Consider the following 26846-nt stretch of genomic DNA (forward strand, 5'->3'; position numbering starts at 1 on the left):
GTATGGGGGAATTGAGACATTCATTCCCCCCAGGCCTATACAATTTATGCATGGTATATTTGTGTGTATGTTTGGTTTTTAATAAGGGTTTTTAGTTATTTTAAATATTAGATTTATTTTAAGTTGTTTTATTATTTATTTATAAGTAAGTAAGTAAGTAATGAAAGAAAGAAAGAAAGAAAGAAAGAAAGAAAGAAAGAAAGAAAGAAAGAAAGAAAGTAGTGTGGGCCAGTCTTTGTTCCGAAGTAGACCGATCGAGCGCAAAAGCGAGAGTGGGCGCTCACTATAACGACGGGACGGGAGGCTCCTCAGCCTTTGCAGCAGCTTTACCCTCGTAATAAAAGAAAAGGGATTAAGGAAAGTGGACTGTTTTACCACAATTGAGTTACATCCTCCCTGCAACAGGAATCTCGCAGTGCTCTTCTGAATCCCTTCGCAATTCCTTCGTTGCGTTCTAACAGACTCCGTAGTGTTTTCCACCGGCTTAGAGACTGGACCTCAGTAGCAGGCGCCTCCGCCTCCCTCCGCAGGCAACCTCCGCCCTACTTCGCCGGGGCGAGAGATGCTACTCGGGTTCCCGATTGCCCTTGACACCAATTCTTCGCAGCGGGAGCAACAGCAGCCACAACAAAGCAGGCGGACAGGTCGGGTGGCCGCGAGCTGCTTCCCGCTCCCGCTGATCCTCGACCTCCGGTTGAAGGCAGCCTCAGACCGGTTGCATAAAGGGTCCCACAGTCGCCTGCCGCCGCCTCCTCCTCCTCCGGCTGCGGATCGCGTCACGTGAAATAAATAAATAATCCCATTCACCCAGTGACAGGGAGCAGGAACCGGCGCGGCAGCAGCAAGCTTAGAGCCAACACAGCCCAAGCTAAAGAGAGAGACGAAGCCAGGTAACGTAAAAGAGATCCATGCATTGGGTTTTTAAAGGCAAACCCTGTCCCCCATGGCGCAGCTTGGGAAAGGCGGCTTGGGTGGAGGCAAGGGGCGGTAGCAGCAACCGGAGATCTATTTATTTCTAGCCAAGCGTGCCCGTTGCCTACAGCTTCTGTTTCTGTCCCTGCGCTTACAACGCTGATCTCGGAGTACGTGCCACTGTATAGGCATCGTCTGGCCATCGTTTCCCACCCCAAGCATGGAAGGCAGAGAAGAGTTCCTTTTTGCCACCTCGCTGCTGTTGCTACGGTTGGAGCGCGGGGCTTTGGATTGGTGGACAAATCCCTCGTTCACCATGTGGATGCCTCCCTCATGGGCCACTCTGCTAAGTGTATGCGTGGGCGAAAGATGAAGATGCGTGGTAGCGGTTCTAGTGAATCGTTGGTAAGCCGAAGGACTTAGGCTGCCACAAAGTTGAATGAACAAATAAATCCTCAAACCTTATCACTTTCTCCGGCACTTTCAGAACCTCTTGCCCTTGGACAGGGGTAACCGCACAACCCCCCCTCCCATTTGATAGATGGCCAGAAATGCCCCCGCGGTTTGTGAAATTGCCAATCGCCCTTGTAGACAAAAAGGTACATCTTAGGCCGCGTACATGAGGGTGCATATGGACACTTACGCAAGTTCACTTTTTTTCCTCCACCCCGCCTCAGACATCAGGCTATGGGGCGATAGGGGAGCCTAGCCGAGGACCCTGTTGTTCCACGCTGAATGTCAGATTAACATCCTCCCTCTTCCGGCCCCGCAACATTTTGCACCCGGATCTCCTATGCTAGGAAACTAGCAAAACCAGTTTTACCTCTAAAAGAGGCCACAGCCTATAGCATTGCAATTATGTTTCCCTCCACCCGAACCTAAAAAGCAGCCATTTTGAAGGAAGTTCTGAATGGGCAATCTACTGGGATAAAGACCGTTTGGGGGAGGGTGACAAGGCGGGCGCACGCTGTCATGTATACCTCTGGGCCTGGGGCCAGTCCGTTAATTGCGCGCTGCGATTAAGGCGGAGCCAGGAGCAGGCGCAGCATCACGCGTCCTTTTCCCGTATCCAGTTCTTTGGAAAGTCCGGCCCTTTACCCCTCCTCTTCAATTCCGGGAGAAACCGGTTGACCGAGATGGAGTGTGTGTGTGTATATTTCGGCCCAGACCGATGTGTATCGAAGCCTTTTGGTTCTGCTTGGCTTTAATTCCTACCACGTCCCAAGGTGGGTTGGTGGCAGAATCTCGGTGCCGGAAATCTTCACAAACGTATGATTTGGGCCACGAGCGGCTTTTCAGGCCCCACCTCGGACTTGGCCAATGGGAAACGTGTAGAAGTTGCCCAATGGAAAGGCGCTGTCTTGATCCATCTGTGAAGGGAGGGCTACCAGGAGACGGGAGCTTGATTGACTTGCTGTCACCGGTTGGTTCTTGCTGGTTTGGAAGCAATCTGAGGCTACCTGTAGTGCTGCTGAACAGCTGGGATCGCTATCAGCCAAAGGACGTCAAGGGCATGTGGGGTTCCCCGCTCAAAAAAGGCTTTTCAATGCTATCCCTTCCATAGCAAAATTGTTTAAAGTACTACCTTTTAGGTAAGATATTCAGTTGTCAGAGAAAGATGTATTGCCCTGTTTTTGGAATTTATGTGTATGAGGAAGAAGGATGTGTGCTTGTTCCTGTGTGTACAGTATTACTAACAGAGAACACCTGGTATATTTTTGTGACATCTTTTCTGACAATTTATGTAAGCTTTCCTGCACTCAGTCTACCTTACAACCACCAAACCTGTATTTAGAATAGCAGGGAAAGAAGAAATGGGCAACATTGATATTTTACTTAAATTTTAAGCCGAACCATATTGTATGATACACATATTGTATGATACAGATACTTTTTAATGAAAGCTCCCACTCCATGAGCACCTCAAATCAGATGTTCATCATTAAATTATGTATTAATAGTCAACTGGTTCAATTGCAATTCTGCTTTCAGTTTTTCTCTAAAATACCACATACTCTGCAACATTTCCAAACAAAACATTTAAGCATCTTAGCACCAGTTACATCAGGGGTGAAATCCAGCAAGTTCTGAATGTTCTGGAAAACTGGTAGCGGAAATTTTGAGTTGTTTGAAGAACCAGCAAATATCATTTCTGGCTGGCCCCAAAGTGGGATGGGAATGAAGATCTTGAGTAGTTCTGAGAACTAGCAAATACTACCTCTGGCTGGCCCCAGGAATGGGAAGGAAATGGGTATTTTGAGTATCTTTCTCCTGGAGTAGGGTGGGAATGGAGATTTTGCAGTATCTTCCTCACCACACCAGGCCCACCAAGCCACGCCCATAGAACAGGTAGTGAAAAAAAAATGGACTTCTCTACTGAGTTCATAATATACTTATTTAGCCACTTAAAATGAAGTCCTAAGAAGCATATGTACATCAAATGCTAAGTTTGATTTGCAGTACCTTTAGCTTTGCTTTCTCTGGCTTAGTTACATGAATTGGCTTCTTGTGTGAAGGCAATTTCTGAACTTCAGCTGCTACAGAACAGTAACTGAGAATGGCTTCAATTTGGAAGACTTGTATATAGGTGATAAAAGCAACAAAAAACCTTGTGAAACATTTGAGACTATTTACTATACTGTCCTATTCTAGGATTGTACACATCCTTCAGAAGAGGTGCTTGGGAAAACATGGGAACATACTTGAAGCTCCTCTAGCTTTGTCCTCCCCACCCCTTCATATGGCTGTCTCTTTGTGCATGCTGGGTTACAATCATTTCACTTCATCTGTTCACACAAAGCAATTTCAGTTTGTTTGTTTTTTTCAGTAAAGCAATATGAAAATGTGTTGACATGCATGAGGATATAGGAAAAATGACCAAATAGATGCTTTTTTGAAGAATTTGCAAAGACCTTTCTCAGGATGAATATGATGGTCTTAATTTCAAAATCAGAATGCCACTAAATGGAGGAAGATACCAACATAAATATAATATTGCTGGATCAGATCAAGCATTATTTTAGTCTAGCATATTATAGGTCATAACCAGCTTTATAGATCATAACCAACACTTTGATTTGTGACTGGAAACTGCAGCGGCATTTTCGGCCGATCTGGAGGCTGAAACGGAGGTGGGGGAATCCCAATAGGGAATTCCATGGGCAGAGCTTTGACGTCACGAAGACGTCCTTCCTGGAGGCCACGTTTCAGCCGACCAGGAAGGACATCTTCGTGACATCAAAGCTCCGCCCATGGAATTCCCTATTGGGATTCCCCACCTCCGTTTCAGCCTCCAGATTGGCCGAAAGCGCCATTGCCGATTGCAAAAATGGCACTCCGCCAGGCGGCACCGCCTGGCTGTAACCTTCTAAAACAGCCGGGCGCTTCTCCGTGGCCTCCGGAACCCGAACCCGAACCTGAACTTTCGCCGAGAAGCCCCCCAGTTGTTTCAGAAGGTGACAGCCGGGCGGCAGCGCTTCTCGGCGGCCTCCCAAACCTGAACCCGAAAAGTTCAGGTTCGGGTTCGGGAGAACGCCGAGAAGCCCCCCGGCTGTTTTAAAAGGTGACAGCTGGGCGACGGCGCCCAGCAGAGCACCATTTTGCGATCTGCGGTGGGTTCATAAGTCGAAAAAAGTTCGTAAGAAGAGGCAAAAAATTTCTGAACCCCCAGTTTGTATCTCGAAATGTTCGTATCACAGGGGGTTCGTATCATGAGGTACCACTGTATATACCTGTATATAATAAATACACACACACACACACACCTGTATGTAATAGAAACACAATACAGGCACAATATACTGTATATATACACCTGTATAATTCCAAGTAAATCAAACCTGTGAAATCAAACTATCCACTTAGGAAGCAACACTGATTGACAATCAATTTCACATGCTGTTGTGCACATTGAACTTTGTACAGAACAAAGTATTCAATGAGAATATTTCATTCATTCAGATCTAGGATGTGTTATTTGAGTGTTCCCGTTATTTTTTTTGAGCAGTATATATTGTACATGTTTGTTTGTTATAATTCCTCATCTACATGAGTGTTTTGCCCCCCACTTTCCTATTAGTCTCTTCAGCAAAGAGAGTATGGATTGTAGCTAAAGTCAGCCCATCAGCAATATTACACAAATTAATTTGAGCTTCTAACTCAACCGATTCAAAATGCACAAGCTATTACAAGAATTAACACAGGAAACTAAACATTAGTAAGAATCCAAATACAGATCATTTCCAAATCTAAATATTACAGAAGGAAGAGTTCTTAATTTTCATGTTTTCATTAGATTAATCTTTCTCTGAATTCTCAATGTATAATAAAATAGTATAATATGGAACTTTAGTTACATTAATCCAAATATATATGTAGTTATATGTGTCAAAAATGTCAATGTAAATAATAGAAAAAGCCATAATCATATACAGATTAAGCAGCATTAATTTATGTTTTCAGTTCCATATGTGTTAATACGAAAGTGTATCAGTTATATGCAGGATGAGACATTTCCAGCACTGATTGCCTGTTTGATTCTGGTTGCAGTTCAAGGTTTGATTGATTGATTGATTGATTGGATTTCTATTCTGCCCCTCTCCGAGAACTCAGGGTGGCTCACAACATATAATACACAAATTGGTTATCATCCTTAAAGATCTTCATGGCATGGCTCTGCATTACATGAGGAACTGTTTCATCCCAATGTGATTGGCCCATCCCACCTATGTCAGTAGAGCAGGTATTTCTCAGGGTCTGTCTGCCAGGGAATTCTGGCTGTTGTGGTCCAGGAGAAGAACTTCATCTCTACCATCACTACTGCCCTTTAGACTAGCATGCTCCCAACTACCCGGAGTGAAGTTAGCTTCTACCAGCCTGACCTTCTACAAGAGCTTAAAGACCTGGCTCAACCAATTGACTTGGGGCTCCAAGTGGTGATGCTCTCCACTTGGGGCCCCAAGTCAATTGGCTGAGCCAGGTTCATAGATTAACAACAGATCTCACCTTCCTCCCGGCTCATCCTGCTCTCTTCTGTATATCTTTTAGCAATGGATATTTATATCCATTAGTATTTCACTGTATTGAAGCACCACATTTTATCACTTTGTAAACCTACAATTGAATTTTCTTTTAAAAATATAATTGCTTAAAATGCTCCCTCTTTTTTCCTTCATCATCTCTGCCCCTGAATGATAAGTTGTTGCTATTGTTGACTAGTCATACTTAAAACTAAACAAATTTCTAGATTATGTTAATAGCCATATGGAATTATCAACATTTTAAATGGTTTGTTATATAGTTATGTCCTTAAATCCAGGATTAAAAGCTTTTTGGTTCAAAAGCTAGAATTGGATGGGGGACAGTTTGAAATATTGGTTTTGTTAAGAATCAGTTTTTTAAAACCCTCTTTTTTCATTTATATTATATTGAAAAAATGTCATCCATTTCTTCATACATTGATACCTCGTCTTATGAACCCCTCTTCATACAAACATTTTGTGATACAAACCTGGTGTTTAAGATTTTTTTGCTTCTTTTTCCGAACTATTTTCACCTTATGAACCTGAGCTACCACCACTGGGATGCCCTGAAGCGCTGGCATTTCCCTGGGAATCCCCACCTCCAAACTTCTGTTGCCAGCCAAAGCGCCCATTCTTGCATTGATGGGATTTTCCTGGAGCTCCCCTCGCTGGGATTCCCTTCATTTTTGCCAGCACTGCTTTGAATCCCAGCGACAATCTCCCCACTTCCAAACTGCATGGGGGAAATGAGCACAGTAGGGGGGACAAAAATGGGAGGCAAAGACTCATGGAGCTAAAGAGAAGAGAAAGGTGTGGGGGAGATGAGCACAGTGGGGGGGGGGGCAAAAATGGGAGGCAAAGACTCATGGAGATCAAGAGAGGAGAAAGTTGTGGGGGAGGTGAGCAGAGTGGGGGGGGACAAAAACAGGAGGCAAAGGCTCATGGAGCTCAAGAGAGGAGAAAGTTGTGGGGGAGATGAGCACAGTGGGGGGGACAAAAACGGGAGGTAAAGACTCATGGAGCTCAAGAAAGGCTCTTTTTGCCTTGCTTCATTGGGACTGCCACCTCTTCCCACCTCTCGTTGTCCCTCCCCCAACTCCATTCGCCTCAGCTTCGTCTGCCCGGCGCTCTTTTTTAAAAAAAGCCTTAATGTTTCGGATTTTCCTAATGGGCTTGCACGCATTATTCACTTTTCCATTGATTCCTATGGGAAACATTGAAATGCAGGGATTCCTAGCGGGAGAAAGCAAAGAGAGATCCCTGCAGCAGAATGTCAGGCGCTTCGACCAGCAATGGAAGTCCGGAGGCGGAGCATCCCAGCAGCTCCGGCAAGCGGGGGGAAGTAAAGGGGGATCCCTGCAGAATGACAGGTGCTTCTGTATGACAGCAAGCACGAAATTCAGGGATTCGCCGTGGGGGGAAGCAAAGGGAGATCATTGCAGCAGAATGACAGGTGCTTCGGCCAGCAATGGAAGTCTGGAGGTGGAGCATCCCAGTGGCGCCAGCTTGGGTTCGTAAGTAGAAAATGGTTCGTGAGAAGAGGCAAAAAAATTGTATCTTGAAAAGTTCGTTAGTAGAGGCGTTCGTAAGTAGAGGTACCACTGTAGTTCTAAAATTCTAATCCAATTTTACAAATTAATACATTTTAATATTAAACAACACCTAAATATATCTTTTGCCATCATTCCATAGTCAAACTATATTTAATAATCAATCATTCCTCCTCAGATTTCCACCACTCTTGCCAAAGAAACCATGTTAAGCTTGTTTATATCTTCTTTGTTAACCAAACTATTTTATGACTGGAAGTAATAGATTTAAAAGCTATATTTGCTCCTAACTAGTATACAGTGGTACCTCGAGATACGAGTTTAATTCGTTCCGGACCTGGGCTCTTAAGTCGAGCAGCTCTTATCTCGAACGACTTTTCCCCATAGGAATTAATGTAAATAATTTTAATTGGTTCCAGCCCTCAAAAAACTCACAAAGTTAGTCTAAATTATGCAGAAAGACATGTTTTTAATGAAGAAATGTACATGTACATATAAATGAATAATGAAGTTTCTTTCACTTAACTTGTAAACTTTCTTAAACTTTTAAATTTACATATGTTCAACTTCTCTGCCACCCAATCCTGTAGGACAGAGGTCCCCAACCCTTTTTGCACCAGGGACCGGCTTTAAGCGATCAAGAGAGGAATGGGTGAATGAATGGACGGAGGGTGGGAAGGAAGGAAGGAAAGAGGGAAGGGACAGGAACAGAGGAAGGAAGCAAGGAAACTTATGAAAGGGGAGAGTAAGAGAGGAATGAGTGAAGGGAGGGAGGGAGGGAAGAAGGTGGGAAGGAGAAAGAAAAGAAGAAATAGAGGAAGGGAAGGTAAAAGAGAGAAAGAAAAAGAGCAAGAAAGAAAGCAAGAAAGAAAGAAAGAAGGAAAGAAAGAAAGAAAGAAAGGGGGAAGGGACAGGAACAGAGGAAGGAAGCAAGGAAACTTATGAAAGGGGAGAGTAAGAGAGGAATGAGTGAAGGGAGGGAGGGAGGGAAGAAGGTGGGAAGGAGAAAGAAAAGAAGAAATAGAGGAAGGGAAGGTAAAAGAGAGAAAGAAAAAGAGCAAGAAAGAAAGCTGCAAGCACCCCCCTGAGCCCCCCAGGCCGGCTGCAACCTTTTAAAACACGCGCGCCGCTTCGCAGCTGTCTCCTGAAGCCGAACGCGGAAGTTAGCGTTTGGCTTCAGGAGACAGCTCCTTGGCGCTTGTATCTCGAATTTGGGCTTGTAAGTAGAACAAAAATATCTCTCCCCTCCCAGCTCTTATCTCGAGTTGCTCTTAAGTAGAGCAGCTCTTATGTCGGGGTTCCACTGTATTATGTTCACAGAAGGCTTTATTTTTAACAGAAATCTACAATTATTTGCATGTTTCTTTGGCTATAAATGCCAACCATAGCAATATCAGTAAATCTGACTAAGCCCAACATTTATTACAAAAGCGAGTATCTCAGTATACCTTTTTGTGACAGTTTCCATAATTTTCCAACCATAGTTGATAGGGGGGGAAAGTTTCCTACTGTCATTAGCAAAATCAACATCATTTAGCAGGAATTAAAAGTGCCTTCAATGAGATTTAAAAAAATACAATATCCAATTAGAAGAAGCCATACTTTTAAACATTTGTACAGAAATAAGTTGCTGATTTTTTTAAAAAACCTGAAAATAAGACATCTGTACAATACATTTACAATAAAATTAGAAGGGAATTTGTCATTATCCTGCATAGAAACATTAAACATGATCAATTTGCTTTTGATTACATACATGGCCTTGTAAATCCTCCACAAAAAGCCTGGATAGCTGACAACTCTACTAAATATCAAAATGTCACTTAAACAGTTGAGCTAGTTTCAAACTAGATTTTGCTCTCTTCCTTCCTCTCTCTTTCTTTCTCTCTCTCTCCCCCTCCCTTTCTCTCTTTCTTTCTCTCTCCCTCCTTTTCTATCTATTTCTCTCTTCCTCCCTTTCTCTCTATTTCTCTTTCTCGCTCCCTCCCTCCCTCTTTCTTTCTTTCTTTCTTTCTTTCTTTCTTTCTCTCTTCCTTCCTCTTTCTCTCTCTCTCTCTTTGCTAGGATGGAATGCTTTCAGTGTTTCATGCAAGAGACACCATGCACTGTCAAAAAGAGGAATCTGGGCCACTGTTCGAGGCTGGGTGAGGGGCGAGGGACAGACATGGTATAGAAGGAACACGTGGTAAAGAAAGAAGAGCAAGGTCTCTGCCACACTCCTCCTCCTCCCCTGGGATTTCCTCTCTTCCCCCGCCCCCCGGATTTTCCCTTATTTCCCCTGCAAACAGCATGGGGGGGGGAACTCGGCTTCTATCCCGCTCACTGCCTGCTTGTTCAAATAACTTATATCAACAGCACTCCTCGGGTCCACTAATTTTGTCACTTTGTCAAAGAATGCTATAAAATTAGTCTGGCCTGATCTGTTTTTGACAAATCTATGTTGGATTTTGATTATTACTTTGTTTGCTTCTAGGTATTCATTGATTCATTACTTGAATTATTGCCAGAATCTTCTCTGGTATTGAGGTCAGGTCTTTTGTTTCCTGGATCTATTTCCCCCCCCCCCTTTTTGAACGTGGGGACTACATCAATTCTTTTCCAATCCTCTGGCAGTTCTCCAGTGCTCCAGTATCTTTGAAAGATATAGTTTAGTGGTTCTGAGATCTCGTATGCCAGTTCCTTCAGAACCCTGGGGTGTAATCCATCTGGTCCTGGTGATTTGAATTCGTCTAGGGTAGACAGGTGTTCACTTACCATTTTCTTCCCTATTTTAACTTAATATGTTTTTGTGATGCTGTTTTTTATAGTTTGGACTGCTTTTGATAGGTTGGACTGCTTTTTCAACCTTTGTTAAAGACAGATGCAAAAAACATGTTAAGTAGCTCTGCTTTCTCCTTGTTGTTTGTCACCTTCTTGCCACTTTCTCCCTGCAATGGACCAATTGTTTCCTTGACTTTTTTCTTGTTTTTAATATGTTGGAAGAAGCTTTTTTGTTACTTTTTTTTGTCTCAAGTCTTTGTTCATTGTGAGCCTTAGTATTTCATCATTACAGGCTCTGGCTATTTGCTGGCATTCTGCCTTAGTTATTTACCCTTTTTCCCACTTTTTATACTTGTCCTTTTTATCTTTCAATTTGTGAGAGAGTTCTATATGCAGCCATGCTGGTTTCTTTTCAGACCTATTATTTTTCTTCTTCATTGGTATTGTGCTATCCTGGGCTTTTATAATCTCACTTTGCAAAATTTCCCAAGCTTCTTGAGCTGTTTTCCCCTTGAAGATTGTCGTCCATGGAATCTTTCCCAAGTTCTCTCTAAGTTTATTGAAATTAGCTCTCCTAAAGTCCAAAACTCTAGTTTGATTTTGCTCTACTGCTTTTGTTTGCATAATGTTGAATTCCAATATTGCAAGATCACTTACCCCCAAGCAGGGGTGGGCTACTGCCTGGACAGGAGTGGGGGAACGTAGTGGGGTAGCAAAAATGGAGGTCCACCCCAGAGCACCCAATTTGCACTGAAAGATATTGAAAGAAAATGCAGGGCATCCTGCATAAGCCACGGCCATAGTGTGGTAGTAAAATTTTTGGTAGCCCTTCACTGCCCCTAAGGTTCCTGTAGCTTCAACACCTATAATTTCATCTCTTAATTCTAACCTTAGTGAGAATTAAGTCCAATATGACTCATCCACTTGTTCCCTTCTCTACTTTTTGGGTTACAAAGTTGTCTGCTAGGTTAGGAACCTGTTGAATCTTTCACTTGGTGCAGAATTTGTCTCCCAGTTGATGTCAGGGTAGTTCAAATCCCCCATTACTATTGTGATGTGCTTCCTACATACCTTAGCTAGCTGACTAGCAAAAAGTTTATCTGCTTCCATTATTTGGTTGGGTGGCCTATAGTACCTATAATGTTGACTCATTAGTCAACAATACAAATTAGTCAACAATATAAAAATACAAAGCCAAGGTGGCTCAGTGGGTAGAATGCAGTACTGCCAGCTACTAAAGCTGACTGCTAGACCTGCAGGTCAGTGGTTCAAATCTCCACTGACCTGCAGATCTCTCATCACCGGCTCAAGATTGACTCAGCCTCCATCCTTTGGAGGTGGGTAAAATGAGGACCTGGATTGTGGGGGCAATATGCTGGCTCTATTAAAATGTGCTATTGCTAACATGTTGTAAGGCGCCCTGCGTCTTAGGAGAAGGGCGGCATTAAAAAAATTGAATAAATAAAATAAATAAATAAATAAATGCCTCACATTATCCTCAGTATTTTACTACATCACAATCCAGTTTATGTTCAGAAGTGAAAAAAATAGTTGAAATTGTGTATGTCTAGTCTAGTGAAAAGAAAGACTAAGGGGTGACATGATAACAGAGTTCCAATATTTAAAAGACTGCCAGAAAGAAGAGAGGGTCAATCTATTCCCCAAAGCACCAGAAAGCAAGACCAGAAACAATGGATGGAAACTGATCAAGGAGAGAAGCAACCTAGAACAAAGGAGACATTTCCAAACAGAGAGAACAATTAATCAGAGGAACAAGTGGCTTGTCTTCAGAAGTTGTGAATATTTCAGCACTGAATGATTTTAAGAGACTGGACAGTCACTTGTCTGGAGTAGTATAGGGCAGTGATAGCAAACCTATGGCACGGGTGCCACAGGTGGCACACAGAACCATATCTGCTGGCACGCAAGCTCCAATGTGCATGTGCATTCTGGCCAGCTGTTTTTTGGCTTGCCCATAGGCTCTGGATGGGTATTTTCTGCTTCCAGGGACATTCCGGGGCCTGGAGGAGGGCATTTTTGCTGTCCTCAGGCTCCAGAGAAGTCTCTGGAGCCTGAGGAAGGTGAAAAATGGGCCTACCAGGCACGTCAGAGGTTTGGAAATGGACTGTTGTTTCAGACCTCCAGAGGGCCTCCTGGGGGGAGCATTTTCGTCATCCCCAGGCGTTGAGTTATGGGTGTGGGCACTCACGTATGTGCGATAGCACATGAACAGGCACTTTCAGCACCCGAGGAAAAAAAGAGTTGCCATCACTGGTATAGCGTCTTGGACTAGAAAACCTCCAAGGTCTCTTCCCACTCTGTTATTCTGTTATAAAAAAACATATCTGAACAATTCAATGTTATTGTTCAGCCTATCTCTAACACTTGGTTCTGATTCTACTTACAAGCAGATATTTCCTCCTCTTTAAAGAAGCTGATATTTGCAAAGGAAATAGTGGAAGGAGTACTTGACCCATTGGCTAAATTTAATGTTTTGCACTGCAGTTGGTGAATTATCTATTTGTTTTTGAAGTCACTGTTTCCAGCCAATTGTTTTAGAGAAAAATAATGGTTTATAGGAACTTTAGTTTGTTACAAAAACTTAGTTGAAAATCTACTTTAGGTAATTATTCAAATGCATATTTCTAATCTATTCTTATGATACCACTCAAGAAAGTTCATTATATTAGGAATTATGCTTTAGGAACAGAGTTGCAAGACTTGGAGGCATCTGTAACTTATTTGGATATTTTGCATATTGGGTTATCTAAGAAATTTGTCCTTGACACTCAGCCTCTAATGTGTAAAATGTAGATAGCACAAAGGACAAAGTATAATGCAATCAAAGTCCTTATATTTCACATTGGCACCATTCATTATATTTTTCAATGTTGTTTTTACATTTTTAGCCACATCATTTGTCCTCTCTCAAGCACCTAAATAACAACCCATTCTAGCTGGTGATGTAGGCCAAAATATGCTTCCCTTGTTTCATGAACAGGCTTATCAGAATGTCAGGTTATGCAGAACGTGTTCAGATATACAGCCTGACACAGCAATGTTCAATGTCAGTATACATTTCTATATACAGTGGTACCTCGTCTTACGAACTTAATTCGTTCCGTGACCAGGTTCGTAAGTAGAAAAGTTTGTAAGACAAAGCAATTTTCTTCATAGGAATCAATGTAAAAGCAAATAATGCATGCAAAACCATTAGGAAAATCCAAAACTTTAAGGCTTTTTTTTTTTTAAAGCCACTGCGGGGCTGACGAAGCTGAGGCAAACAGAGTATGAAGAGGGGTTCGTAAGATGAGGTATTAAAGTAAACAATCCTTTTTGCTCAATTAGTAATCTAATTGCATCATGATGTTTGCCTTTCTATTTCTTGGCATGTAACTTCAAATTAATTTAATTTCACATTTATTATCTATAATGGAAATACAGCTACATGTTGAGTTATCAGTGACAGTAACAGAAACTTATGGTATGAGTCTCCCGAAAATTCAAGGGTAAAAATTTCACACACACACACACTTGAAAGTTCAAAAACAATGTTTTTTATCACAAAATTCAAAAGAAACAAAGTACCCTTTTTGTATTGCAAAGAGCACTCGTCCCAAAACAACCTGGTAGGCTGTACAATCCCCTTAATCAGTCCTTAAGTACTTAGCTAGCAGCTGTGAAGAAATGTTACAGCCCTCCTTCTTCCATGAAGTGAGACACACACCCTTTGCTCTGCTTTGGTTTCCAAGTCGTGAAAAATCAACAAACAAAGTTCGGAAGCAGCAAGGCACAGTCCTGAAGAAACAACGATCAGATAATCTTCCACAATGGCCAAGTCAACACGCTGCTATTTATATCAGCAGCTCTAATTACTGGAGCCCCAACCAAACAGGTGGCCTCTCTTATCTCCTGTAATATTTCTTCAATTGGTCTCTTCTATGCATAATTCACGCATGCGTGGGTCTAACACTTCCTCATCTGAATCGACCGAAGATAATGGAGATTGGCTTCCTGGGCTGTGTGCCAAGCTCCCCTCTTCCAAGTCACCCCCACCTTCTTCATCCGAGGAAACTGCACCACCTGACTCTGTCGGCAATAAAACAGGCCTATGACATGTTGATGTTTCCCCTGCATCCACCTCCACATTCCTTGGGGCAGGAGCTGGGCCAGAGCCAACCACAACATATAACAAAGTGAAATCAGAATACATATTCATCTATAGCTCCATATTTTTAATTGTCTACCATCATATTCAATGTTATTTCATTTCTTTTTTTAAAAAATATGAGTGTCTTTTCATAAGCTTTTCTGAATGCTGTAAGAATGTTTGAATAGGAAATATATATTGTTCTGATCACAATTACCAATCAGTTTGGATCAGGGGTGGGTACCAATTTTTTTAAATTATCACTATGTGGGCGTGATTTAATTTTATGGGCATGGATTAATTTTGTGGGCGTGGCTTGACAGCCATGTGATGAGTGGCTTGGCTGTCATGTTTCAAAGAAAAAGGTTTCGAAAAAGAACGTTGCTTGGCTGTCATGTGACTGGATGGGAGTGGTTTGTTGGTCAGAACCCTCTCCTCCCCCTTTCCTCCTTTCCTTTCCTTTTCTTTCCATCCTTTCTTTTTTCTTGTCTCTCCCCTCCCTCCTTCCTTCCTTTCTTTCTCTTTCTCTTTCTTTTTCTTCCCCTTTTCTCTCTTTCTTCTCTCTCTCTCTCTTCCCCTTTCCAAGAGGAACCGTTTCATTCCATTCCATATATGTCAGAGTGTGCATTAAATTTGGAAGCTTAAGAAACAAGTGACTGCATGTGGCTGAGATTCAGAACAAACTGTATAGATGCACAAATAAATATTACAGTACCATATTTACAGGAACACTTTCAACAGACATCCTTCTCCATCAGAAATATCAACAGCAATGGGGGAGAATGCAAGATAAACTCTGCCCTTTCCCCTCTTAATTCTTGCACATGCTCAGATTATGCCACACTCAGATTAGCATATTGAGCTTTACATAATTATTATTTTATTATTACTATTTATTAGATTTGTATGCCGCCCCTCTCCGAAGACTTGGGGTGGCTCACAACAGTAATAAAAAACAGTATAAAAATGGAACAAATCTAATAAAATTATATTAAAAACCCCCCAACAATTAAAAAACCATATAGCACATACATACCAAACATAAAATATAAGAAAGCCTGGGGGGATGTCTTAGTTCCCTCATGCCTGGTGATATAGTTGGGTCTTGAGTAACTTGCGAAAGACACGGAGGGTGGGGGCCGTTCTAATCTCTGGGGGGAGTTGATTCTAGAATGTCGGGGCCGCCACAGAGAAGGCTCTTCCCCTGGGGCCCGCCAAACGACATTGTTTGGTCAATGGGACCCGGAGAAGGCCAACTCTGTGGGACCTTATCAGCCGCTGGGATTCGTGCGGTAGAAGGTGGTTCCGGAGGTATTCTGGTCCAATGCCATGAAGGGCTTTAAAGGTCATTATCAACACTTTGAATTGTGACTGGAAACTGATCAGCAACCAATGCAGACTGCGTAGTGTTGGTGTGACATGGGCATACCTAGGGAAGCCCATGATTGGTCTCGCAGCTGCATTCTGCATGATCTGAAGTATCCGAGCACTCTTCAAAGGTAGCCCCATGTAGAGAGTGTTACAGTAGTCAATCCATTACCAACACTTTGTATTGTGACCGGAAACCGATCGGCCGCCAGTACAGGCCACGGAGTGTTGTAAAAACGTGGGCAAATCTAGGAAGCCCCATGATAGCTCTCGCGGCTGCATTCTGCACGATCTGAAGTTTCCGAACACTTTTCAAAGGTAGGCCCATGTAGAGAGCATTGCAGTAATTGAACCTCGAGGTGATAAGGGCATGAGCGACTGTGAGCAATGACTCCCTGTCCAAGTAGGGCCGCAACTGATGCACCAGGCGAACCTGGGCAAACGCTCTCCTCGCCACAGCCGAAAGATGGTGTTCCAATGTTAGCTGTGGATCGAGGAGGACGCCCAAGTTGCGAACCCTCTCTGAGGGGGGTCAATCCATTACCCCAGGGTAATGGATGGACAGATGGAATTGTCCCTGGGAGGCAAAACCCACAGCCACTCTGTCTTGTCTGGATTGAGTTTGAGCTTGTTGACACCCATCCAGACCCCAACAGCCTCCAGGCACCGGCACATCACTTTCACTGCTTTGTTGACTGGACATGGGGTGAAGATGTATAACTGGGTATCATCAGCATATTGATGATACCTCACCCCATGCCCTTGGATGATCTCACCCAGCGGTTTCATGTAGATATTAAATAGCAGGGGGGAAAGGACCAACCCCTGAGGCACCCCACAAGGGAGAAACCTAGAGGCCGACCTCTGACCCCCCACTAACACCAAATGCAACCGACCGGAGAGGTAGGAGGAGAACCACTGAAGAACAGTGCCTCCCACTCCCAACCCCTCCAGCCAGCGCAGAAGGATACCATGGTCGATGGTATCGAAAGCCGCTGAGAGGTCAAGAAGCACCAGGATAGAGGACAAGCCCCTGTCCCGGGCCCACCAGAGATGATCAATCAACACAACCAAAGCAGTTTCCGTGCTGTAGCCGGGCCAGAAACCAGACTGCTGAGGGCCTAGATAATCAGCTTCTTCCAAGGACTCCTGGAGTTGGACCGCCACCACTTTCTCAACAACCTTCCCCATAAAGGGAAGGTTGGAGACTGGACGGTAGTTGTTGAGCACGGCTGGGTCCAGGGAAGGCTTCTTGAGGAGGGGGCACACACGTGCCACCTTATAAAGAGCCGGAAAGGACCCCATCCCCAAGGAGGCATTGACAATCTCCTGGACCCAGCTCTGTGTCACCTCTCGGCTGGCTGAAACCAACCAAGAGGGATACAGATCCAGTAAACAGGTGGCGGAACTCACAGCTCCAATGGTCTTGTCCACTTCATCAGGTGTCACCAAGTGAAACTCCTCCCAGATGAATGGACAAAGACGTTTAGCCCCAGTTACCTCAACTGACTCATTGTCAGTCGATACTGCTATACAATTGGAGTCGATATCTGCCTGGATCCGAGCAACTTTATCAGCGAAAAATGAGTTAAATTCCTCGGCACTGCCCTGCAAGGGCTCCCCAACTCCCCTCTGATTTAGAAGGGAGCAGGTCACCCTAAACAGAGCGGCCGGGCGGGATTCCGCTGATGCAATCAATGCGGCATGGTACGCACATCTTGCCGCCTTGAGCGCCACTTTGTAGGTCTTAATAAAAGCTCTTACAAGTGTTCGATCGGATTCGGACTTACTCTTCCTCCATTGCTTCTCTAGAAGTCTCTTCTGGCGTTTCAACTCCCGGAGCTCCTCGTTGAACCATGGAGCTCTACGGGGTCTAGTGCCACAGAGAGGTCGCAGTGGCGCAATTCGGTCAAGAGCCTCCGCTGCAGTTTTGTTCCAGGCCTCAGCAAGAGACTCCGCCAAGCTTTGGATGAGTGAATCTGGTAGAACCCCAAGCGCCCTCTGAAAGCCCTCTGGGTCCATCAGGTGTCTGGGGCGGAACCTTCTAATCAGTTCCACCTCCCTGTGGGGGAGGATTGGAGCCAGGAAATTGAGCCGCAGTAGAAAATGGTCTGACCATGACAAAGGCAATGTTTCCAAGCCCCTTAGTCTCAGACCATTACTCAATTGCTCTGAGAGAAATACCATGTCGGGGGGGTGTCCCCCCTCATGAGTCGGACCCTGAACTACTTGGGTCAGGTCCATGGTTGTCATGGTGGCCATGAACTCCTCTGCCAGTGCAGAGGAACCGCCGAGCGATGGCAGATTGAAGTCCCCCAGGACAATAAGTCCGGGGAACTCCACCGCCAACCAGGCCACCTCCTCGAGCAGCACAGGCAGGGATGTTGACACGCAGCTGGGAGGCAGGTACGTGAGTAACAAGCCCACCTGAACCCCTAAGTCCAACTTCACAAGGAGGGACTCACAACTCGCAATCTCAGGGACGAGTCCATGCAGGGAAAGTTTCTCCTTGGCTACAATAGCTACTCCTCCCCCCTTCCCTGGGGTCACGGCTGATGCCATACCTGAAACCCAGCTGGCCATATTTCTGAGAGAGGAACTCCTCCCTCTGGGCCCAGCCAGGTTTCAGTCACACATGCCAGATCGGCCTCCTCATTCAGGATCAAATCCCAGATGAGGAGAGCTTTGTTTACAACCGATCTGGTATTGAGTAGCAGCAGCCTGAGCCCAGGACCCAGATGTCACCAGTACCCTGGGTTGAGCTCACGGGACCAGAACAGGGGATCGCTTTTAGGCAGCGATCCCTTCTTCCTCCAGAACGGCTAGCCCCGTGACTCCTGCCATATCTACTTCTCCCCAGCAGGACCGGAATATTCTGGCCCTCTGTCACCCCGGAGATAGATATCCCCATCCCTCCTGTCTCTATCGCTAGGTAGTCTAAAATCTACATTCATACTGCTCCCATTATTCAAATACATATTATCCCATCCACCCCACTCACTTAATTCATACAAATCAGCCCTCAGATAATCTTCCACAACGGCCAAGCCAACACGCTGCTATTTATATCAGCAGCTCTAACTACTGGAGCCCCACCCAAACACAGGTGGCCTCTCTTATCTCCTGTAATATTTCTTCAATTGGTCTCTTCTATGCATAATTCGCGCATGCATGGGTCTAACACTTCCTCATCCGAATTGACCGAAGATAATGGAGATTGGCTTCCTGGGCTGTGTGCCAAGCCCCCCTCTTCCAAGTCACCCCCACCTTCTTCTTCGTCCAAGGAAACTGCACTACCTGACTCTGTCTATGACATGTTGATGTTTCCCCTGCATCCACTTCCACATTCCTTGGAGCAGGAGCTGGGCCAGAGCCAACCATAACAAGTAATACTGCCCGCACTGCCACATCAACCTGGACTACAAAAGGAGCCTCTAGATCTGGATGTTTGAGGATCGGCTCATCTGCAAACAGTCTCTTTAGTTTCTCAAACACAGCCTGACATTTCATAGTCCACTCTAGTGGTCAGCCCTGCTTGAGCCTAACCTTCCCCTCAGGAGGTTTGTAATTGGGTGAATGAAGGGATGAATGATGGTAAAAGTTTGCAAACCCCAGGAATCTCTGGAGCTGTTTGCAAGTATGTGAGACCTCTCACTCCAGGACAGCTCTCACTTTTTCCGGGTCCGTCTCTACCCTCTTATGTGAAATACAATAATCCAAATAGTCAATGTTGCTTTGATGAAACTCGCACTTAGACATTTTGGCATACAATTCCGCTGCTCTGAGTTTCTCTAGCACTACCCATGCCAGGGTGACATATTCTTCCATAGTCTCACTATAGATAAGCATATTGTCCAAATAGACCAACACCCCTTTATGCAAATGCTCATCAAGCAGCTCATTAATCAGTTGCATAAATACTCCAGGTGCTCCTTATAGGCCAAAGGGGAGGACCAGGAACTGGAAACAATGGGCAGTTGAACGCTGTCTTCCATTCATCTCTTCTTTAATTTGAACTCTGTAGTATGCCTCACACAGATCCAACTTGGTAAAATTTTTCCCCTTCACCATGTCCTTCATGAGTGGCAAGGGATACACATTTCCCACCCAAATGGTGTTTAGGTTGCGGCAATCGATTCATAATCTCAATGAAACATTCTTTTTCTCCTCCCAAAAAATTGGGGCAGCCACTTGTGACCTAGCTGACTATAAGAAACCCCTCTCCAAATTTTTGTCAATGAATCTACATAGCTCATCCAACTTGCTGGGGGTCAAAGAGTACATCTTGGGCTTTGGAAGTTTCACCCCCAGCAACATTTCAATACTACAGTCTATGGGCCAGTGGGGTGGCAGCTTGTCTGCAGCCCTCTCACTAAATGCCCCCTTGAAGTCCCAAAACTCCTTTGGATTTTCTCTTCTCCATCGATCCACTCCTCCACAACCGCTACTTTCAGTCCCAGTTCTTTCAGGGTGGAGCATGGCCCTCCTTATTGTATTCAGTTGTCACTACCCCAGTGCACCAGTTGATCCTGGGGTTCCACTTCCTTAGCCATGGCAATCCCAAAATCAGAGGATTGTCCATCCTGGGGCCCACAATGAAACTTATAGTCTGTTGGTGAGACCCCATCGCCATCAATAAGGACTCAGTCTCATACTTAGCCAGCTTCCCCCTAGTCATTGACCCATCCAGCTGGCAAAAAGCGATTGAGTCTTCCATGGGTTGCAGCTTTAAACCCATTTTCTCTTCCACCTCTGGGCTTATGAGATTTTGGGTGCACCCAGAGTCTAAGAGGGCCGACATCCTCCCTTTTGCCCCCAATGTTGGGTCCTACAACGTGACAGGGATGTAAAAAGATCCACTGGGAGGACTTACCAAAGCGGTGTTTTCCGGTTTGCTGTCCTCAATGTTTAGGAAGACTGGAGGTCCCAGCTCCCCCCTTTTGGGGGGGGGGGCCTCTATGGCCTCCTTCCCTTGGCATCCCATCTCTGGAAGTTTTGCTGTGTGCTGTTCGGGGTTTTTCCACCAGCGGGGGCCCCCTTGGCACGGGTTTCATGAAGCATTTTCTCCCTGATGCCACTCCTTCCAGCATCTGAAACAGGCCAACATCTTTGGCTGGGTCTTGGCGGGCTTCCCAACTCTTTTGAAACCATGTTCCGTGGCTGAGGTTTTCTCATAGGGTTGGGGCTCCTTCTGCTGGCTTCTTGCCAAATCAATTTCCACCTCCGCTGCCAATTTGAACCAATGAACCAGCTCCTTTGACATGCAGTTTTGTGGATGTCATCATTCAGACCATCCATGTAATATTCCATGACCCCAGCTGGCTACCCACTCACATAGGACATTAGTACGCGGAATTCTTGTATGTACTCAGCTACAGATCTTTCCCCTTATTTTAGAGTCTTAATTTTATTTCTCGCCTTGAGTTCAGCCAGGGGGTACTTGAAATACGTTTGAAGGGCTGCCATAAATTCTTTTTTTTAAAAAAAATTTAAACTTTTATTGTTTTAAAAAAAGATAATTCATATAATTGTTATTACAGATCCAATACAGTTTCATTTTGCATATTAAGATTACAAATCATATCTCTGTGTCTTAAGCAAACTATATACATTTCCATGAGTTAATAAAACCTATGATGTTAGTATATTTAACTTTCTTAAATGTACACTTATACTTTATATTGATATATTCACTTTTTATTGCGGATCTATTCGTGCCATTTTTTTCCATATCTCTTTGCTTTCTTTTATCCTTACTCCTTTGATTGCATTTGTCATTTCATCCACTTCAGCGCATTTATACACTTTCTTAATAATTAGGTTTTCAGACGGGATTTGTTCCTTTTTCCACATTTGGGCTATTGAAATTCTGACTGCGGTAATTATATACGTCATAATATAAAGTTTTTGCTTGGGGTAATTTTGTTTCCAGATCCCAGAAGCAAGCCTTCGGGTGAATATTCAATTTCATCTTCCACAATTTCGGTAAGCCACTTATGTATAGTTTTCCATAGACTTTGAATCTTAGAGCAGGACCACCACATATGAAAAAAAGTTCCCTGGTGTTTCTTACATTTCCAACAGGTATCTTTAAGTTTGGGATATATCTTAGTGAGTCTTTGAGTTTATAAAAATTTTCCTTATAGGCTGCCAACAATGTGATTTTATAAATATTGTTCCATGATTTCTCCCAATCTGTTAAATGTATATTATGCTGAACGTTCTTGGCCCATGCAATCATTGGGTCTTTAACAATGTCCTCTATCCTGTCTGTTTCTAGCATATATTGATATATTTTAGTGATTAATTTATTGTCCTGTCCTGTGAATATTTTATCCAAAGTGTGGGTCGAGATATTAATTCCAGGGATTTCACGATCTTTATTATACCTTGATTTAATTTGTAGGTATATCCACCAGTCCAGTTTATGATTTTGCTGCTTAAGTTCTTGTTTTGTTTTCAATTCTCCATTTGAGTGTAGGATGTCTTTACAGGTTAGGGTTTTAGTGGGATCTATTAAATTTAGATATACTATTGCTTCCATGGTAGAGAGCCATTTGGGAATTTGTGTGTAATATTTTCTTTTAATTTCTAACCAAGTTTTTAATAAAGAAACCCTAATCAAGTGTTTACTAAAAGTAGTTTGTGTTTTATTTCCTTCTTTCCAAAGGTATGCATGCCAGCCTTGCTGTAGATCGTGTCCCTCTAGTGTCTAAATTCTTTTATTTGTAAGATTAATCCATTCTTTGATCCAAGTTAAACTGGCCACACTATAGTATAGTTTTAGGTCTGAAAGTCCAAAACCTCCTCTTTTTTTACTGTCTTGAAGGTAAGAGTATTAGTGATGGGCGAACTGAACTCGCACAATTCAGGTCTGTACCAAATTTTACGGTATTCGGTACCCCAGACCTGAACCTGAATTTTTTTGAAAATCCGTGCCGAAGTTTGGGTTCAAGTTCAGGTAACGTGGTGAAGCGGCGGAGCGGCAAAGCGGCAGACCAATGGACAGCTTTCTTCTTACCTGAAGCCATGCGGTCTCCGGACATCAAGGTAAATGAAAGGCTGGGATTGGCCATGTGCCCTGCTGACCACTCATTGGCCAGCAGTATGTATGGCTTGCATTGGTCCCCAAGGACACCTGACCTGCCTCTATAAAAGGCAGCACCTTGCTCTCCAGCCCCATTGTGAGAGATACCAGCTAGCCAGGGAAAGTCTGTGTTACTTATACTGAGAGGGAGAGATAGATTAGTTTTCACTTTGTTTCTACTGCAAAGAAAGAGAGATCTCAAAATACAAGTTGAAGAGACAAGAAAACTTTAGTGAGCAATGCATCCAGGCAGGGAAGGCCAGGGCTGAAGTGAAGAAGAAAAAAATGGGGGGAGGCAGATGTCCAGTTGCTCTCTGCTACATTTCCACTTTTACATTTTTAAAACTTTTTTCCTTTCATTCATTTTGTGTACAAATGCATGGAAGGGCACAACAATATTAATTTGGGGGGGGGGCAGGGGTTGGGGTTATTTATTTCTCTATCCTATACTTCCACTTTCAAATTTTTAAACCATTTTTTATACATAGATCTGATTAAAACTTTAAAACAAAAAGTTAAAAATTATCACAAAGTAATGAATTTTATGATTATGATTTATTACTTGTTCTGATGTACAATGAGAGCTTATGCACTGTGGATAAACATAGAAACATAGAAGATTGATGGCAGAAAAAGTCCATTTAGTCTGCCCTTATACTATTTCCTATATTTAATCTTAGGATGGATCCCAAGCATGTTTAAATTCAGTTACTGTTGATTTACCAAACATGTCTGCTGGAAGTTTGTTCCAAGCATCTACTACTCTTTCAGTAAAATAATATTTTCTCACGTTGCTTCTGACCTTTCCCCCAACTAACCTCAGATTGTGCCCCCTTGTCCTTGTGTTGACTTTCCTATTAAAAACACTTCCCTCATGTGTGTCCAATCACACACAAAGTCCTTGTATGTCCAATCACATTAAGCCAATAAAGAATATTCTATTCTATTCTATTCTTTCCACTCCACTCCATCCACTCCACTCTATTTTTCCATTCCATTCCCATCATTTTTTCTTCTTTCTGTACTCTGTCTAATTATCAAAACTATATATCACATTTATTTTGTTCATTGTTACGCAAAAGGCCCATATGGAGCTTCCAGTCATCAATAAATATGTCTTCTCTCTGCCAAAAGCACATTGTCTAATTCTTTTATCTGACATTTATAACTTATATTGTTATATTGTTAAAGATATTTGCCCACATTGAATTTTCTAGCATTATTTTACCAGTTTCCTTAGGAATAGATCTAGTTCAATAATCCTGTATCATTTTTTATATAAAAGTAAATGCTTTCCAGAATTCTCCTAGTTCTTTTGCTCATTAACAGTGATGCTTCTGGGAATCTTGTTTGCATTAAGAAGAGTTTGATCTGGTGACACCTGATGAAGTGGACAAGGCCATTGGAGCTGTGAGTTCCGCCACCTGTTTACTGGATCCATGTCCCTCCTGGCTGGTTTCGGCCAGCAGAGAGGTGACATGGAGCTGGGTCCAGGAGATTATCAACGCTTCCTTGGGGAGGGGATCCTTTCCATCATCCTATAAAGAGGCGCTCGTGCGCCCCCTCCTCAAGAAGCCTTCCCTGGACCCAGCCATACTTGACAACTACCGGCCAGTCTCCAACCTTCCCTTTATGGGGAAGGTTGTCGAGAAAGTGGTGGCACTCCAGCTCCAGCGATCCTTGGAAGAAGCCGATTATCTAGGTCCCCAGCAGTCGGGTTTCAGGCCCGGTTACAGCATGGAAACTGCTTTGGTCGCGTTGATGGATGATCTCTGGCGGGCCCGGGACAGGGGTTTATCCTCTGTCCTGGTGCTTCTTGACCTCTCAGCGGCTTTCGATACCATCGACCATGGTATCCTTCTGCACCGGCTGGAGGGGTTGGGGGTGGGGGGCACTGTTCTTCAGTGGTTCTCCTCCTACCTCTCCGGTCGGTCGCAGTCGGTGTTAGTGGGGGGTCAGAGGTCGACTCCGAGGTCTCTCCCTTGTGGGGTGCCTCAGGGGTCGGTCCTCTCCCCCCTGCTATTTAATATCTACATGAAACCGCTGGGTGAGATCATCCAAGGGCATGGGGTGAGGTATCATCAGTACGCTGATGATACCCAGCTTTACATCTCCACCCCATGTCCAGTCAATGAAGCAGTGGAAGTGATGTGCCAGTGCCTGGAGGCTGTTGGGGCCTGGATGGGTGTCAACAGACTCAAACTCAACCCGGATAAGACGGAGTGGCTGTGGGTTTTGCCTCCCAAGGACAATTCCATCTGTCCTCCCATTACCCTGGGGGGGGGGGAATTATTGACCCCCTCGGAGAGGGTCCGCAACTTGGGCGTCTTCCTCGATCCACAGCTCACATTAGAGAACCATCTTTCAGCTGTGTCGAGGGGGGCGTTTGTTCGGAGTGGGCCTTCTCCGGGTCCCGTCAACTAAACAATGTCGGTTGGCGAGCCCCAGGGGAAGAGCCTTCTCTGTGGCGGCCCCGACCCTCTGGAACCAACTCCCCCCAGAGATTAGAACTGCCCCTACTCTCCTTGCCTTTCGCAAGCTCCTTAAGACCCACCTGTGTCGCCAGGCATGGGGAAACTGAGACATCTCCCCCGGGCATATACAATTTATGAATGGTATGTGTGTATGTATGTGTGTTTAGAAATGGGGTTTTTAAATGTTTTTAGTAGAAATTTAAATTTGCTATAAATTGTATTTTTTGCACTTTGTTGTGAGCCACCCCGAGTCTGCGGAGAGGGGCGGCATACAAATCTAAATAAACATAACATAAACATAAACATAAACATATTTCTTCTGTCTGTATGCCTATGTTTGAGTTTAGATTAGTTTGACAAACACGGGGCGACTTCATGTATCTGTGATTTTGATGTTTTTCTGTCTAATACAAAGACTCTACTGCTGCCTGGGCATTTAAGTTTTACAAGGCATTTTTTCTCTAATTTATTTATTTATTTATTTATTATTTGGATTTGTATGCTGCCCCTCTCCGAAGACTCGGGGCGGCTCACAACAGTGAAAACAAATCATAATAATCCAATTAATTAAAATATTTAAAGATTTTAAAAACCCCATATGCTAACAGACACACACACAAGCATATCATGTATAAATTAAACGTGCCCAGGGGGAGATGTTTAATTTCCCCATGCCTGACGGCAAAGGTGGGTTTTGAGGAGTTTACGGAAGGCAGGAAGAGTAGGGGCAGTTCTGATCTCCGGGGGGAGTTGGTTCCAGAGAGCCGGTGCCGCCACAGAGAAGGCTCTTCCCCTGGGGCCCGCCAACCGACATTGTTTAGTTGACGGGACCCGGAGAAGGCCAACTCTGTGGGACCTAATCGGTCGCTGGGATTCGTGCGGCAGAAGGCGGTCTCGGAGATATTCTGGTCCGATGCCATGAAGGGCTTTAAAGGTCATAACCAACACTTTGAATTGTGACCGGAAACTGATCGGCAGCCAATGCAGACTGCGGAGTGATGGTGAAACATGGGCATACCTAGGTAAGCCCATGACTGCTCTCGCAGCTGCATTCTGCACGATCTGAAGTTTCCGAACACTTTTCAAAGGTAGCCCCATGTAGAGAGCATTACAGTAGTCGAACCTCGAGGTGATGAGGGCATGAGTGACTGTGAGCAATGAGTCCCGGTCCAGATAGGGCCGCAACTGGTGCACCAGGCGAACCTGGGCAAACGCCCCCCTCGCCACAGCTGAGAGATGGTTTTCTAATGTGAGCTGTGGATCGAGGAGGACGCCCAAGTTGCGGACCCTCTCTGAGGGGGTCAGTAATTCCCCCCCTAGGGTAATGGACGGACAGATGGGATTGTCCTTAGGAGGCAAAACCCACAGCCACTGCGTCTTATCCGGGTTGAGCTTGAGTCTGTTGACACCCATCCAGGCCCCAACAGCCTCCAGGCACCGGCACATCACTTCCACCGCTTCGTTGACTGGGCATGGGGTGGAGAGACCTCGGAGCCGACCTCTGTCCCCCCACTAACACCGACT

The 26846-nt window shown here is 44.3% G+C and overlaps 1 protein-coding gene across 3 annotated transcripts in view; it reads left to right on the top strand.

Annotated features, from left to right (window-relative positions):
* Nucleotides 1-536: 536 nt before the first annotated feature.
* The window catches only part of SLC16A7 (solute carrier family 16 member 7), a 368886-nt gene continuing 342576 nt past the window's right edge, over nucleotides 537-26846 (top strand). For 2 of the 3 annotated variants that reach the window (XM_070755501.1, XM_070755500.1), the window contains exon 1: nucleotides 537-890. The gene's annotated coding sequence lies outside the window, so the exon portion shown is untranslated. The remainder of the gene's footprint in view (nucleotides 891-26846) is intronic. The other variant, XM_070755502.1, reaches the window with a different exon arrangement.

Source organism: Erythrolamprus reginae, chromosome 6 (assembly GCF_031021105.1).
Source record: "Erythrolamprus reginae isolate rEryReg1 chromosome 6, rEryReg1.hap1, whole genome shotgun sequence".
Taxonomy (NCBI): Eukaryota; Metazoa; Chordata; class Lepidosauria; order Squamata; family Dipsadidae; genus Erythrolamprus; species Erythrolamprus reginae.